This window comes from Tachyglossus aculeatus, chromosome 3 (genome assembly GCF_015852505.1).
Source record: "Tachyglossus aculeatus isolate mTacAcu1 chromosome 3, mTacAcu1.pri, whole genome shotgun sequence".
Lineage (NCBI taxonomy): Eukaryota > Metazoa > Chordata > Mammalia > Monotremata > Tachyglossidae > Tachyglossus > Tachyglossus aculeatus.
In genome coordinates, this window is record NC_052068.1 from 88,157,425 (window position 1) to 88,172,652 (window position 15,228).

The following is a 15,228-nucleotide window of genomic DNA, read 5'->3' on the forward strand; positions in this document are numbered from 1 at the left end:
TTTTTCAGATGGGGAAACTGAGGAACAGGGAAGCTAAGAGATTGCCTGAGGCCACACAGTAGTCTATTGGCTGAATCGGGACTAGAGCCCAGGACCTCCAACTTCCAGGGCCACAGCTCTTCTACTGTGCCACACTGCCTCCCCCAGACGATTGAATATTGATTCCAAATCATCATCATAACAATAATAATAGTGATGGTATTTGTTAAGAGCTTACTAAGTGCTGGAGAGAGTTCAAACAAATCAAATTGGACACAATACCTGTCTGCTTGACAGAAGCCAAGGGGCTCTGGCTCCTTGATGAGGATCATTAAATGGTGAGCTATTTGAAAGCAGGGACTGTGACTTCTATTTTGGCTGTATCCTCCCAAGGGCCTTCCTCAGTTCTCTGCATTTAGTAGGTGTGGGTTTTTGGTGTGGGGCTAAGTGGTTCCCTAATATTTCATTTATTTCCACAGCTCAGGCATCAGTTATCTTAGTTAGGCACTTAACATTAGGTTTATCCCAGATGAGAGCTAGGGCAAAACCATATTTTTTACTGAACAGTTTTGGACCTGAAACATACTGGGTTGACACAGTGATGTCTGTAAATACTTACACAAACATCCTTTTTCAGTGAAAGGGAGCAGAAGGTTCTGAGGGCTGCCCCTTTCTGAAAGCAATGGGGCCTAGTGCAAAGAGCACAGAATTGCGAGTCAGGAGACCTGTGTTCTGATCCTGGCTCTGTCACTTTCCTGCTGTGTGACCTCACCTTCTCTGTGCTTCAGTTTCCTCAATTGTAAAAGGGGGATTTGGAACCAGTTCCCCCTTCCCCTTAGATTGGGAGTCCCAGGTGGGAGAGGGACAGCACCTTATCTGATCATATCTACCCTAGTGTTTAGCAGGTATCAAGAGCTTAAGGCATTTGTTAAGGGCTTACCCTGTACCAAGCACTAAGGCAGATAGAAGATAATCAGATTGGACACAACCCTTTTCCCACATAGGCCTCACAGCAAGAAGGCAGGAGAACAGGTATTGAATCATCATAAACTGAGAAGCAGTATAGCCTAGTGGAAAGAGCATGGGCTTGGGAGTCAGAGGACCTGTCACTCACCTACTGGGTGACCTTGGGCAACTCACTTAACTTCTCTTTGTCTCGGTTTCTTCATCTGTAAAATAAGGATTCAATACCTGTCCTCCCTCCTACTGAAACTTTGAGCCCCATGTGGGCCTGGGCTTGTGCCTGATCTGATGAACTAATATCGACCCATGGCACATAATAAGTGCATGTCAAATACCACAATAATAATAACTATTATTAGATGGGGAAGCTGAAGCACAGAGAAGTTAAGTCACTTGCCAAAGGCCGCAGAGCAGGCAAATAGCATTACTGGAATTAGAATCCAGGTCCTCTCACTCTCAGGCTGATGCTCTTTCCACTAATAATGATGGCATTTGTTAAGCACTTACTACTGCAGAGCACTGTTCTAAGCACTGGCAGGGATACAAGGTAATCACGTTGTCCCACGTGGGGCTGACAGTCTTAATCCCCATTTTATAGATGAGGTAACTGAGGCTCAGAGAAGTAAAGTGACTTGCGCAAGGTCACACAGCAGACATGTGGGGGAGCTGGGATTAGAACCCATGACCTCTGACTCCCAAGCCTGTGCTCTTTCCACTGAGCCACGCTGCTTCTCTATCAGGCTACTAGAAGAATGGCCATTCCATCTTAGTTACCAGGGCTGTGACAGGCTGTACCTTCTGGCCTCCAAGCTGGGGTTATAAAGAGCACGTAGTGTGCTCTTTGGCTCTTTGCCAGCTTCTTGGTGTGACTTCGGGAAAACAAGTCATAAGCCTGAAGGTACTTTAATAATCGAAATTGGGGCAGGGCTAGAGAGCCAGGCAGATTTAAGAGCTCAAAGGCCAAGGTCCTGGAAAGTGGCTGAAATCATTAAAGAATCTGTTATAGCTGAGAGCGCTCATCTTAGATGTTACTTATACAAGTCAGACAGCTTTCACGGGTTGTGCTGTCGGCTCTCTATGCTCCTGGTGGTCAAGAGGATCAAACCACCAAGCAACCAACCGAAGATAAGATGCTCTCCACTGCTCTGGAAGTTGTTTACCTCCCTTTAAAACTTGAGCCACAGGAAAGGGAAAAACACGGGACTTTGAACAGATTACCAATGCTGTTCTCTTTCAGCTACACGAAACAGAGTGTAAACTATAATTATCTCCCCAATTTAATAAAATAGTTAAAGTGCAACTGCTTATTACGCTGATTCAGTAATGTACTTGTGTTCACCAAGAGAATGCAACCCACCCCTCTCTGGTCCCACACAGGCAGAACTAGAGCAGCAGAGGATGCTCTGTTTATCTGGTGGAAACATCTGAGATGATTCAGCTGTGAGTTAGGTCGCTTTTTGAATCCTATCCATTCATCCCCATGGCCAAGCGTGTATTGGAAAGAGTCCCTTTATTGGCAGAGGGCTAAGGCCTGGCTCTGCTCTGCCTGATGAAAGTTTTGTTGCTTTTTTTCCAGTTCGGGTTGAGCAGACCACATTTGTAGTGGGTGGGGATAATCTTGTCGACTTCAGACTTTGAACAGGCTCAAATTGAAATGCATTGGCAGGGGATAGTGGGTGGGGAGAAGACGGGGATTGGAGATCTGAAGTGGCTGGGCTTCAAAGAGCTAACAGGCCAGAAAATGGCCATTTTGGGTCATTTCAACCCTGACTGGAAATTCTTAGATTTGGGCCCTGGGATGAGTGAGATGGTGAATTCAGCTGCTAGGGCTGAGAGGGCTATGGCTCCCATCACCCCCAAGGAGTTGGCAACTATCCTTCACCAATCAATCAATTGTATTTATTGAGCTCTTACTATGTGCAGAGCATTGTACTATGCTCTTGGGAGAGTACAGTACAGCAGAATTAGCAGCACGTTCCCTGCCCATAATGAGAGCCAACCCTCATCAATCAGTCATTCAATTTTCTAAGCACTTACTGTGAGCAGAGCACTGTACTAAGTACTTGGGAGAGTACAATACAACAGAATTAGCAGACATGTTCTCAGCCCATACCGAACCAGTTATAATTGCAATTTGATGTGCATCATTTTCATATGTGCAGTTTACTCCTCATTGCCCTCATTTTCCAACAAAAGGGTCATCTATTATTATGATGTTTTAGTGAGTTTTAAAACATGGCTTCAGGCTTCAAGATATATCACCAGTGTTCTTCCCCTTACTAAATGTGACCCTTCAGCTAGTTCTCTTCTTACCCCCAAACCAGAAGTGTTGGGTCAGTGCTCTGAACCCAGAAAGTATTCAGTAAATACCACTGATTGAATGATGTGATGGCTAGCCATTTTCAGGGCTGCAAGGGACAGTGGGGTCAGACTCAACGTTTCTGGGCATCCCAGACTGGTTAGGCATGTTTTTTTCAACACCTCAGAAAATGCTTTGCCACTGTGGGGTTTTTTTGTTTGTTTTTGTTGTTGTTGTTATTGGGTTTTTTTTTGTGAAATCCCCAGGGTGTTTGTGGAAAGAGGGATTTCCTGTCTTCTTTGGGAGAATCCTGACTTCCCATAATCCATCATGGCACTCACCCACCCACAGTGACTAGCAATTTGTGCTGCACATGGAGGAAGAAAACGTGAATTTCCTCTAATCTATTACTTAGAATCATCAGTATTTGGCTAAGACATATGAAAATCAAACCTGGCATTATTTTACTTTTCCATGCAGCCTTTTGCAAACCTGAACTGTGGCAGCACTGGGGCATGATGGATCAGGGAAGGGAAGATGATCCCAGGAAAGTCCATTCCGGCCTGGCTTCTGAGTTAGATTTCCAGGACGTATCAGGGAGTCAAGCAACAGATCTTTTTTCAGGATTATTGGCAACATGTTAGCTGGCGACACTGTGATGCACTGTGATCCTTATATACATTCATTCCTGCCTCCCACATGGCTGCCTAGGTTAACTGTGCTGATTGTTCCTCTCAGGTTTACCACATTCCTAGGTCCTGGATTTCCACCTGCCTCCTCTCTTTAACTTCTGGGGAGCAGGTTTGCTGTCATTCTTACCAGCATCGTCAGGGGGTCATACCTTCGCTCTGCTCTTGGCACCCTCCTTGCCCTGCTGACCACAGGGGTAGTAGAATTTCTTCCCTCCTCCCACCCAAGGCCCATAATATATTTGTTAAGTGCTTCTTGTGTACCAGGCACTGTATTGAGAAGCAGCGTGGCTCAGTGGAAAGAGTACGGGCTTTGGAGTCAGAGGTTATGGGTTCAAATTCCGGCTCTGCCAATTGTCAGCTGGGTGATTTTGGGCAAGTCACTTAACTTCTCTGTGCCTCAATTACCTCATCTGTAAAATGGGGATGAAGACTGTGAGCCCCCCATGGGACAACCTGATCACCTTGTAACCACCACAGCACTTAGAACAGTGTTTTGCACATAGTAAGCACGTAATGAATGCCATCATCATTATTATTATTATTAAGTGCTAGGGTAGATACAAGATAATCAGGTTGGACCCAATCTCTATCCTATATGGGGCTCACAGTCTTAATCCCCATTTTACAGATGAGAAAACTGAGGCACAGAGAAGCGAAGGGATTTACCCGAGTCACACAGCAGACAAGTGGCAGAGCTGGGATCAGAACCTAGGTCCACTCATTCCCAGGCCCAAGCTCTTTCCAATAGGCTACGCTACTTCAAGCCCTCATCTTCCTGATTGGATGGCATTTTTTATTAAGCGCTTACTATGTGCAAAGCACTGTTCTAAGTGCTGGGAAGGTTACAAGGTGATCAGGTTGTCCCACGGGGGGCTCACAGTCTTAATCCCCATTTTCCAGATGAGGTAACTGAGGCACAGAAAAGTTAAGTGACTTGCCCAAAAGACCAGCTGACAATTGGTAGAGCTGGGATTTGAACCCATGATCTCTGACTCCAAAGCCTGGGCTCTTTTCACTGAGCCATGCTGCTTCTCTAGATCATCCAGTCTGTTTCAGCCAATCTGGGGCAGAAGTTACCAGTATCTTCGGCCTCACAACTTGATCAAGCTAATAGAATATTTGGGATGTACAAGAATCACTCTACAAAATTTGTCTTTGGGCCTGGCCAGAGACGACAATTCCTGTCTGGTAACTAGACTTTCTGGAGAACTGTTATTTAGTTCCGTTTTCTTTGGAAACTACCTTTTAAGGAGCAAGGAAATGCATAGACCAAGTCCATGTCAGTATCAAAATGCCTAAGGGCAACCCGACTCTCAAATCGCAACATCTCAGCAAGAACTGCCTCTGCAGTCCCCAGACTACATTCGAAGCACAATAAGGTGGTGACATGCCTAAGAAAAGATGCGAGGGGATTCGGAGTTCAGGCTGGTATTGTCGTTACCTCAGATTGCGGTGTCACATTCTCCTTATTCCACAAAGCTCACGTTAACAGTCAAGCATCAACCTCCACCATGAATTTTCTGAACTTTGTTAGTTTATGTCAGGGCTTCAACACTATTTAAATGTAGTTTTGGCTTCACGGATGCAATTACTGTTGTATTATTATTCACAGCCAGATTGTTAAGATTCAGGCAGCTGTACAAGGAGATGCCCTGTGCCGGAAGGGCCAATTTAACCAACCTCTCAGAGCTCACTGCATGGGGTTGCTAGGCAACTCCACGCTATAGAAGTGGAGGCTTCATCCTGGAGCATGAAGAAGGATGAGAGCCTTTAGGGAATTGATGCTCTGGTCAATCCGAGAATAGTATAGTCTTAGGGATGGGCAGGGTCTCTGGGTGCCTCTGTGTGTGTGTGTGTGCTCGATTGTGCATGAAGCAAGGGCCGTCGACTTGGCTAGTGAAAAAGTATGCTGAGGATTTAAGAAGGGTGCTGCTGTTAGGACCCCAGAATGCAAAGGGGAATTGCAAAGAGATCACCTGCTTAGGTATAAAAAAAGATATAAAATTCAGATGCTGTAATGATTCTCCTCCCATTTCTTCTCTGCAGGAAATGATCGGGTTTACAAGGCGTTGTTGGTCTGAAGTTTGCAACTGAGACAAAGTTGATTGTGAGTATCAGTTCTGTTCTTTGGAAAAGACCTGTAAATGAGTCTGACTCTGGGAGAGGAAGGTAATTCTGTCTCGGCAGAGGTGGAGTAGTTTATTGAACTGGGTGCGGGCCGGGTGCGGACTGGTAAGAAGCAAAGTTGTTGGGGCTTTTCTGATCTATTTTTCGGAGGCATCATTTGCTGCCTGGCAGAAGCCGGGGATTTTAAAGCCTCATGTTTTAAAGGGACAATGTGCCGAGGAAGAAGGTCTTGGCACTATCATTTGGAAAGCATTTACAGTGGTTTTTTGGAAGTATAACGAGCTATTCCACTTACTGTACTGAAACACCTGGACCCTATGAGAGAAGGCAGGTCAAATGTTTGGTGCATCAGTGGCCTAATGTTTCAACTCATTGATTGATACCAGGCAAAAACGTAGATTTTTCCAATGCTGTTGTCCATTGCATTTCCTTTCACAGGGGCTCATTAAGAAAGGCCAGTTGATATTCAGGAGGCAGATTGAGATTATGCATTTGACCGCACAGCTGGAATTGAAACCCTGAGATTTCTTGTTATTAAGAAACCCCAAAACGTAGACCTAAAATTCCCTCTGAGCTGCAACATTCCTAGTCCATTGACATTTTCCCACAATTGTTTCAATTTTATTTTTAATTGCACTTTTTTAATGGATGTCTGGCCAAGAAAAATGCCCAGGGCAGATACTGAATCTTCTGATGCACAGGGAATAAATGGTGTGTATGTGGCATGGCAGGAACCGGAGTTGAGGTGTGTGGCAGGGGTAGAGGGGGAGGAGTTATTTGGATCTTAACACAGTTGGATCATGATGTCTTAAGGTCCCTGCAGTTCAGGTGTCACAAAGCATCCCAGTGGAGGAGAATCACAAAAATGTAATTCTCACCTTCACTGGCAGTGATTTTCTTGTGGCCAGTTCAGAGGCCCCTTGAGGCTAAGCAGCAAACAGACATGCATCCTGGACCCCAAGAATATCTGTGGCAGAGCTCTATTCATTCAATTGAATTATTTGGATAAATATGTTATTCTATGGAGTAGCTGTTTAAGGATTTGCCAAGGCAGATTTCAGGATTCAAAATATACCAGAGTCTTTGGATCTAAGCATAATATCAGCATCCTCTCAGTTCTTAATACTAGTCTGGCTTTATATGATTACTAATATTGTTATTATCCATAACCATAATGCTATTACCGAATACATATAAATAGTAGAGATCTCTTGCCTTTTGGGTTCACATCTAATGGTTATCTCCTGGGTTTTTGTCTGATGGATTTTGCAGGTGTCTGTAAATATCCAAATAGAGGGCTTTTCTTGAGTTTTTTTTTTGCCATCTTGCAAGACTATTTTTCTCTCCCTGAAAAGCTTTTTCTTTTTTATCTTCCCCTGATGTTCACACTCCCACACGGATGTTTCACTGGGCTGGGAGGAAATCCCCCAGCTTGCTGCCTGGCCCAGCCCAGCCCTTTGAGGATGACTTTAGTCATACCCCTGTTCCCACCTCCTGCCACCCCAGAGAAGAAGGGGAAAAAAAAGAGGAAAAAAATCTAATTTCCGTCAAAGAAATAGAATCATTATCTTGATTGAAATAATATCTTTTCCCAACCTGCAGCCCGATAAAACATCAAATTGGTGGAGTTTCCTTATCAGTTCAGAGAGTTTGCAGGACACAAAGTAATGGCCTGTCAGCTGCCTGCCATGGGAAGTGTTAGTAATATGGGCCTAGCAAGTCCAGTGGCCCCAGGGCTGGGTATCCAAAGCTATTCTGATTATATTTTAATGAGGAGACTGAAAAAGGCCACTTAAATGGTCACAATTGGAAGCTCAAGGACAGGATGGAGCTTTTATTAACTCTTTATGGATTTGGTTCCTTTGGACTCCTGTGCCTGCTGAATCTGAAAGCCTGATGAGACAGATGATGCTTTAGGGGCCCACTGGCTACATGACACTGGTTCAATCGGGATGGAGGGACCACTCCCTTTAATTGGCTTGAAAAGAGACTTCCCCAGGGGTTTGTAACTTATTGAGGACCAGAGTGGTAATAATAATACTAATAATATTAGTTAGTATTATGGTGCTTATTAAGCACTTACTATGTGCCAAGCACTGTTCTAAGCACTGGATCTTAGCACAAGCACAAGCTTGTCCCACATGGGGCTGAAACTCTTAATCCCCATTTTAGAGATGAGGTAACTGAAGCACAGAGAAGTTAAGTGATTTGCCCAAGGTGTCACACAGCAGACATGTGGTGGAGCTGGGATTAAAACCCAAGTCCCTCTGACTCCCAGGCCTGTGCTGTAAGCCACTTTGCTTCCCAACTTCTTAAACACAAATGGATACACTCATTTGGGATCATTCAATCACTTCACATACACATAGACATTTTCTACTTAGTAGGAATCATCAAATGGGAGAATCCTGAGATGTAATGGGACCTCAAGGGCTCATCTCTTCCATCCCCCTGCCTCCAGGCAGGCATCCATCATGTTCATCCTGGATAGATGAGTGCCTGTCCTTGATGTCAAGCATAGCAGAGAAGGAAATTCTACTACTCTCTTGGTGTCTAATCCTGGAAGGTGCTAACCCCAACCTGCAAGGGAAAAGATGAACTAAAACCCATTTCTTCAATATCATATTTTCAGGAACTGTGTTTGTCCAGTAGTTTCAAAGCCCCAAAGCTACTCCAGTCATGAGCTGAAAAATGACCATCGTAATAGAATTATGCAAAGGTATGTTTGTGGAATTATCGTTAATGAAGGAAATGGTAGCACTTTATTTAGGGAGCCCTAGAGAGGTTCTAAAGGAAATGAAGAGGCAGAGCATATCTGTGGGAAGAATTGAACTCGCCCTTGCTGAAAAGACATATGCCCTTCCTAAAGCTTGCGCTTCATTAGGGCAACTTGATTTGAAAATAGAAAATGGAAGCGGGATACTGCACATAAAAAAATTCCTACAAAGATCCTACAATTAAATGAAACTTAATTTTCATTCATTAAATTAGTCAATGAATAGTATTTATTGAGTACTTTGTGGAGGGCACTGTAGTAAGTATTTCGGAGAGTACAATACAATACAGGGTAGACACTATCCCTGCCCTCAAGGAGTTTATAGATCAGGGTAACCAAACAAAAAGGGCTCAGAGTGTCTGGCTTCCTTGCCCCAGTGGTTTTCACAAAGACAGTATTTTGGGGACAGGGTGGTAGAGTTGGAGTGAAACTGGAATTACAAAGCTCAGTCCTCTTTTTTTCTCCTAAGAGAAGGACATGAGGAGGAATGCAGCCTGGCTCTGTGGAAATGCAGTTTAGATTTTGCATCCAATTTCAGCACACAGCCTTGAATCTGTAGAACAATATTTCCCTGAAAATCCTGCTCTTTCTAGTTCATGGTCCAGGAGGATTGTTCCACCTATGCTTCCCATAGGCAGGGGGAGGTGCTTCCTGTTTTTGTCCTGACTCAATGATTATTGCTTATCTCATGAAGATTCTTGGATAAAATAGAGATCTTTCAAAAGAGAACACTGTTGGACCTCAGAAAAGTTTTTTCCGGATTGTTCCCAAAGCTCAATCATAGGTTGTTTTATGGTTGAAGGTATGTTGGAGAGGTCACACCTAAGTCATGCCAAACAGGTAAGAATCCATCGTGTTTGGAAGACCCCAAAGAGATTCAGTTTCAAGCCATCCTAAAGCCCTTATGTAATCAAAGAATGCTCAAAGGCTCGGTGCCTTTGTTGACTTTGCATATATAGAAAATGGATTCATTTGGATTCAAGTGCCTTCCCGTGAAGAGGAGGACAGTGGGAATCCAGTGGGAACATGCATAGCAATTTTTATTCAAACCCCTAATGTAGGATGATTCCGAACCTGAGAATTATTCCAGAGCACAACCTGCACAAACTGGCATCCAAAGGGAGATTGTAGTTGACCAGTCTGTTCTTAGTGTTGAACTCAGCAGCTAGCCACCAAGCCAACTGCCTCAGCTTTCAGTGGGCCATGACCAGGATTTCAATCCCGGCCTCTGGATCCCTTTCCTCCAGTTAGAGCTGTCAGAGAATCACTGCTTCTCAGGAGAGACTGCTTTATCCCCTGTGTCTGAAGTCTGTCAGATGTGAAGCAGGTCAAGAGTCTTATGTCATTGTATGCTAGAGAGAACTGGATGGGCCTGATATAAGCATTTACTTGAAAGAACATCTTCTTTATTTTCAAATAGGACAATGCATCAGAGAACTTCCTGGGCCCATTTTGACAAGGGTAAAAGAAGGGAGCTAATATTTAGATTTTAATGGAATGAAGAGCCGAGATTCTGAGAGCTCAAAATTAATTTGGAAAAGCAAATTCTACTGAATTTCCTCGGCTTGAATTTGTCCCTGAAAGGCTCCATTGCAAAAGATGATGGGGGGACCTGATTTTTCCCTTTGAATAGCTTTTCTGTTCTGCTTACTGGGACCCTTTACGTACAAAAAGATGAAATGAAGTAGGAGCAGGAAGCAGCAGAGCGCGCCCCTATCCCATGACCAGTAAGGGTTTTGCTGGTGGTCCTCAGTGGGGAGGCATTGCTGTGTTCTGGGAGATGCACAGAGCAATTTGCTGCAGAGCTCGTGGTGACAGAGGAATAGATTGAATTGCACCATCTGGCTCCCTTTTCTGGGATTTCTTGGACTAGTGGGAATGTCAATGGACCTGCATGATTATCAGGGCAGTTCTCTTCTTGTCTGTTCTGTGCAGGAGAGTGTAGTGTTTCCTTGAGATAGGCACTGTCTCCCCAAACTGGCCAGTCTAGGAAGGTCGGCTGTGGCTCTTGCTGAAAGGACTGCTGGGCAATTAGAGTCAGAGACATCTGTATACAATTCAGAGAAAACTGCCACGTTTGTAATAATAATTATAATTGTGGTACTGTTAAAGTGCTTACTATGAGCCAAATACTGTACTAAGTGCTGGGTAGATACAAGATTGTCAGGCCCCACATGGAACTCACAGTTTAAAGTATGAAATCCCCATTTTGAATATGAGGGAACTGAGGCATAGAGAAGTTAAGTGACTCACCCAAGGTCACACAGCAGACATGTGGTGGAGCCAGGATTAGAAGCCAGGTCCTCTGACTCCCAGGGCCATGCCCTTTCCACTGGGTCACACTGTTTCTCCAAACATCCTATTTTTGATCATAAACCCTTTTAGGAGGAACCCAGATAACAGGAAAAGAGCTCTGTCTGGTCGAGGAAAAGCTCGAGATCGGCACTTGGCTTAAGACGTGATTCTGGATCCTCAACTAAAGCCCCGATAGCAGCCACTACGCTGTGCCTTGTCATCTTCCCCGCCCGGGATGGCTGCTGAATCAGAGCAGGGGAATGTGTAATGGGTGGGGCCAGACAGTTTTGCAAACCATGCTTTTGGATGGAATCGAGAGGACAGTTGCATAACCCGCTGGCTTCTCCAGGCTACGGGGAAAGGGGGCAGGTTAAAGATGAACCTTCTATACGTGGTTCTGGAATCTCGTTGTCAGTCAGTCAGTGTATTCATTGAGCACTTACTGTGTGCAGAACACTTTACTAAGCGCTGGGGAGAGTATGATATAACAATATAACAGACAGGTTCATTGCCCACATTGTGCTTACGGTCTAGCGGGAGCTTACAGTCTAGTGGTTCTGCTTCTACTGCACTCTTCTGACACTTAGTACAGTTCTGTAAGCACAGTAGGTGCTCAGTAAGCAATGGTGACTGGCAGGCAGGCTGGTGGCCTGCCAGACGGGATCATGGGCAGCATGATGCCTGGCCTCAAAAAGGCATCCAGCTCCTCACCAGCAAATGTGCATGCACACTGTCACTCTGTTGCTGCTTCCTCACAACTGCTCTGGCTGGGTTCCTTCGTTGTTTTAGAGAAGGCCTCATAACTCCTCCTCTGCACCCACTGCTGCCCACGTTCTGTTTTCCATCACTGCTGGAGAGGAGCATGCTGCGAAAATAAAGAGCAGGTTGTGAACACCTACTAGAGAGGGAAGGAAGCAGTTTGATCTAGTGGATAGAGCAGGAGCTAGGAAGTCAGAAGGACCTGGGTTCTAATCCTGACTCTGCCAGTTGTCAGCTGTGTGACCTTGGGCAAGTCACTTCACTTATCTGGGCCTCGGTTACCTCATCTGTAAAGTGGGGATTAATAATGTGAGCTCCATGAACTGTGGGCCTGACATGAACTATGTCCAAACTGATTAGTTTGCTTCTACCCCAGCACTTAGTGCAGTGCCTGGCACATAAGTGTTTAGCAAATACCATTAAAAAAAAGGATCTAGGAGAGTTCCACACAGTATTGCTTTAGCATCTGAAATCTATTTTCTTTCCACCTTTTCTTGATCCTGATGGGGCATTAGCTATTGCCTCCGGGAAGGAGTGAAGAAGGGGCCAGAGCAGATTTCTTTCTGGCCAAACCCTACCAAATTATCTCGGGCCATGCCCTGCCCTGCATTCCTCAGAATGCCTGCATCTTACAGCTTTGTTGGAGCTCCCAGGAGGACTGGGGTAGGAATTTAACCCAGAACTGCAGAGGACCAAGGCCTCCAGATGATGACTGGTTAAAAGCACTGTCATTCCTGACCCAAAAGCACAGGGCCACAAATTCCTTCTGGCTCCCAGCCCTGACTTGGACATCTTGAGAAAACTGGATCTGAATCATGGTCAATCATCCTTGACTTTAAACTCTTCCCAGACACTCTATTGAGGGAAAGTTTCCAGGCTTTGAGGTCTCCAGGCAATGCCACCTGCCTGCTGTCACTTGACTTCTCTGTGCCTAGGTTTCCTCATCATTAAAACGGAGCTGAAATTCTTGTTCTCCCTCCTGCTTAGATTGTGAGCTTCCTGTGGCACGGTCACTGTGACTGATCTAATTATTGATAATTTCCTAATATACAATTACATATAAATTACATAGGAAAGAAGTTTCAATGTAAAAACAAAACCACCAAAACCTTAAGAAGACAAGCAACAGAAATGCCTGTCTGCCATTACAAAGCGCAACAGGGAGTTGGGAGTTTGGGGTGTTAGCAGAACTAGATCTGGATAATTCAGGAAGAGGTGGATTTTTATTAGGGACAAGAGGGAGGTAGGAGGGTGGGGCAGGGAGTACTGTGGTTTAGCTGAGAATAGGACCTTCCAAGCAGAGAGAATGCTGCATTCAATGCCTTGAATGAGGAAGAACCCCAGGCAGGGTATGCAAAAGAGATGATCTTGGCTGGACCAAAAAACAGGAGCAGGAGAGATAAGGGAGATGGAGGTCACACTGGATATGGAGTGTCCAGTAGGAAAGAGCTAGGTCAGGATAATCATGTGAGAGGAATAACCCAAACAGCCTAGCAAAGAGTTTCATTAAACACAATTGACATGAAGACAGGAGAGAGAAAAGACTAGCCTAGAATAAGACTCAGTGTTGGATTGAGCTCCCGCCTTGTACCCCTCCCCCACTTTAACAAGAAGCATTAAAGGAAGGTGCAACTGTGGAACTCAAAAACTGGCCCTCCCCATCTTTGCCCTATCAATCAATCAATCATATTTTTTGAGTGCTTGCTGTGTGCAGAACACTGCGCTAAGTGCTTCTGCTCTCTACCCTCTGTCCCATGCTTTGTTCCATTACCATCCAGGAACTCTATCCCCTTTTGCTCCTCCACCCCCTGTCACACCAGATGTGTTGAGAAACTGAAAATGAAAACTCTGGAGAGATGCTGTAAGGGTTTAGCCTTTTAGTGCTCTCTTATCTTCCTCTCTCCCAGGCTGCCATTAATTGAGGCCAGGAGGTTGGCTGAATCACTCAGTGCAAATTTAGGAGAGGAAGGAAATTCAAATGGTTCACCTAAGGCTGAATTGCCGTAATGGGGGAAGGGCTGTCCAGCAGGCTATAGGAGAGGAAGAATGATACTAATAATTCTGGCACTTGCTAAACACGTACGATGTGCCAAATGACAAAGCAGGTACATACCATCAGATCAGATAATAATAATAATTATGGTACTTGTTAAGTGCTTACTAAGGGCTAAGCACTGTTCTGAGGGTTGGGGAAGATACAAGTTAATCAAGGTAAGACACAGTCCCTGTTCCAAACATGGCTCACACACCTAATCCCCATTTTACAGATGGGCCATTTTTCTGAGGTCCAGAAAAGGTAAGTGACTTGCCCAAGGCCGCACAGCAGACAAATGGCAGAGCTGAGGTTACAACCCATGACTTTTATGTGTATCCTCCCCAGCCTAGCACATAGTAAGCACTTAACAAATACTACAATTATTATTATCATTAGTTTATATCTACCCCAGCACTCAGTACGATGCCTGGCACATAGTAAGTGTTTAGCAAATACCATAAAAAGAAAACAGTAGAAAGAACCTGTCCCCTGAGCCCCCTAAGGACTGTCCCTGACTTCTTTGATATGCTCTTCTTTTCAGCCCTTTCCCACCTGGCCATGAGTTTGCACAATGGGAGGGCAGGGGAATCTAACTTCTCTTTCTTTTTTAACCAGAAAGTCCTGTTTGTCACCCACGGAACTCCCTGAAATGGGCTGTAAAGAACAGGCAACTTGGGGGTTAGATATTTGTAAGAAACTAGGACATCCCTTCCTGCCATTGGGTAGACCATTAGCTTGAACCAGCAGCTCTAGTTCCAATGTGTTTCACCACCACAAACCCTGTGTTCCTGAAAATTATTTTTAAAATGGGGCCACCTCCTTTGGGTTTTTCACTTTGGAAAAGACAAATGTTAGAGGGTAAATAAAGACTTAAGGATGGAAAAATATCTTTACTCCCATTGCCCAGATCCCTCCATGGTTCTAACCATTTCTGGACCTTACTGAAGGCACATCTTCTCCAGGAGGCTTTCCCTGACTAAGTAACCCTTTTTCTCTTCTCCCATTCTCTTCTGGGTCACCCTGACTTGCTTCTTTTCTTCCTCCCCCTGCTCAGCCCCATATCACTTTATCTACATATCTGTAATTTACTTATTTATATTAATGTCTGTGTCCCCCACTCTAGACTCTAAACTCGTTGTGAGCAGGGAATGTGTCTATTGTTGTATTGTACTCTTCCAAGCATTTAGTACAGTGCACTCCACAATGTAAGTACTCAATAAATACTGTTGAATGAATGAATGGACCCCCCCCCCCCCCCAACCCCTGCCACCAGGATGGTAGTCCCCTACACATTGGGAGTGAG

The 15,228-nt window shown here is 44.8% G+C and overlaps 1 protein-coding gene across 1 annotated transcript in view; it reads left to right on the forward strand.

The window, feature by feature from the left end:
• The window catches only part of ZBTB7C (zinc finger and BTB domain containing 7C), a 399,260-nt gene that overhangs the window by 213,779 nt on the left and 170,253 nt on the right, over window positions 1–15,228 (forward strand). Inside the window, exon 4 of the mRNA XM_038744392.1 lies at window positions 5,980–6,040. The gene's annotated coding sequence lies outside the window, so the exon portion shown is untranslated. The remainder of the gene's footprint in view (window positions 1–5,979; window positions 6,041–15,228) is intronic.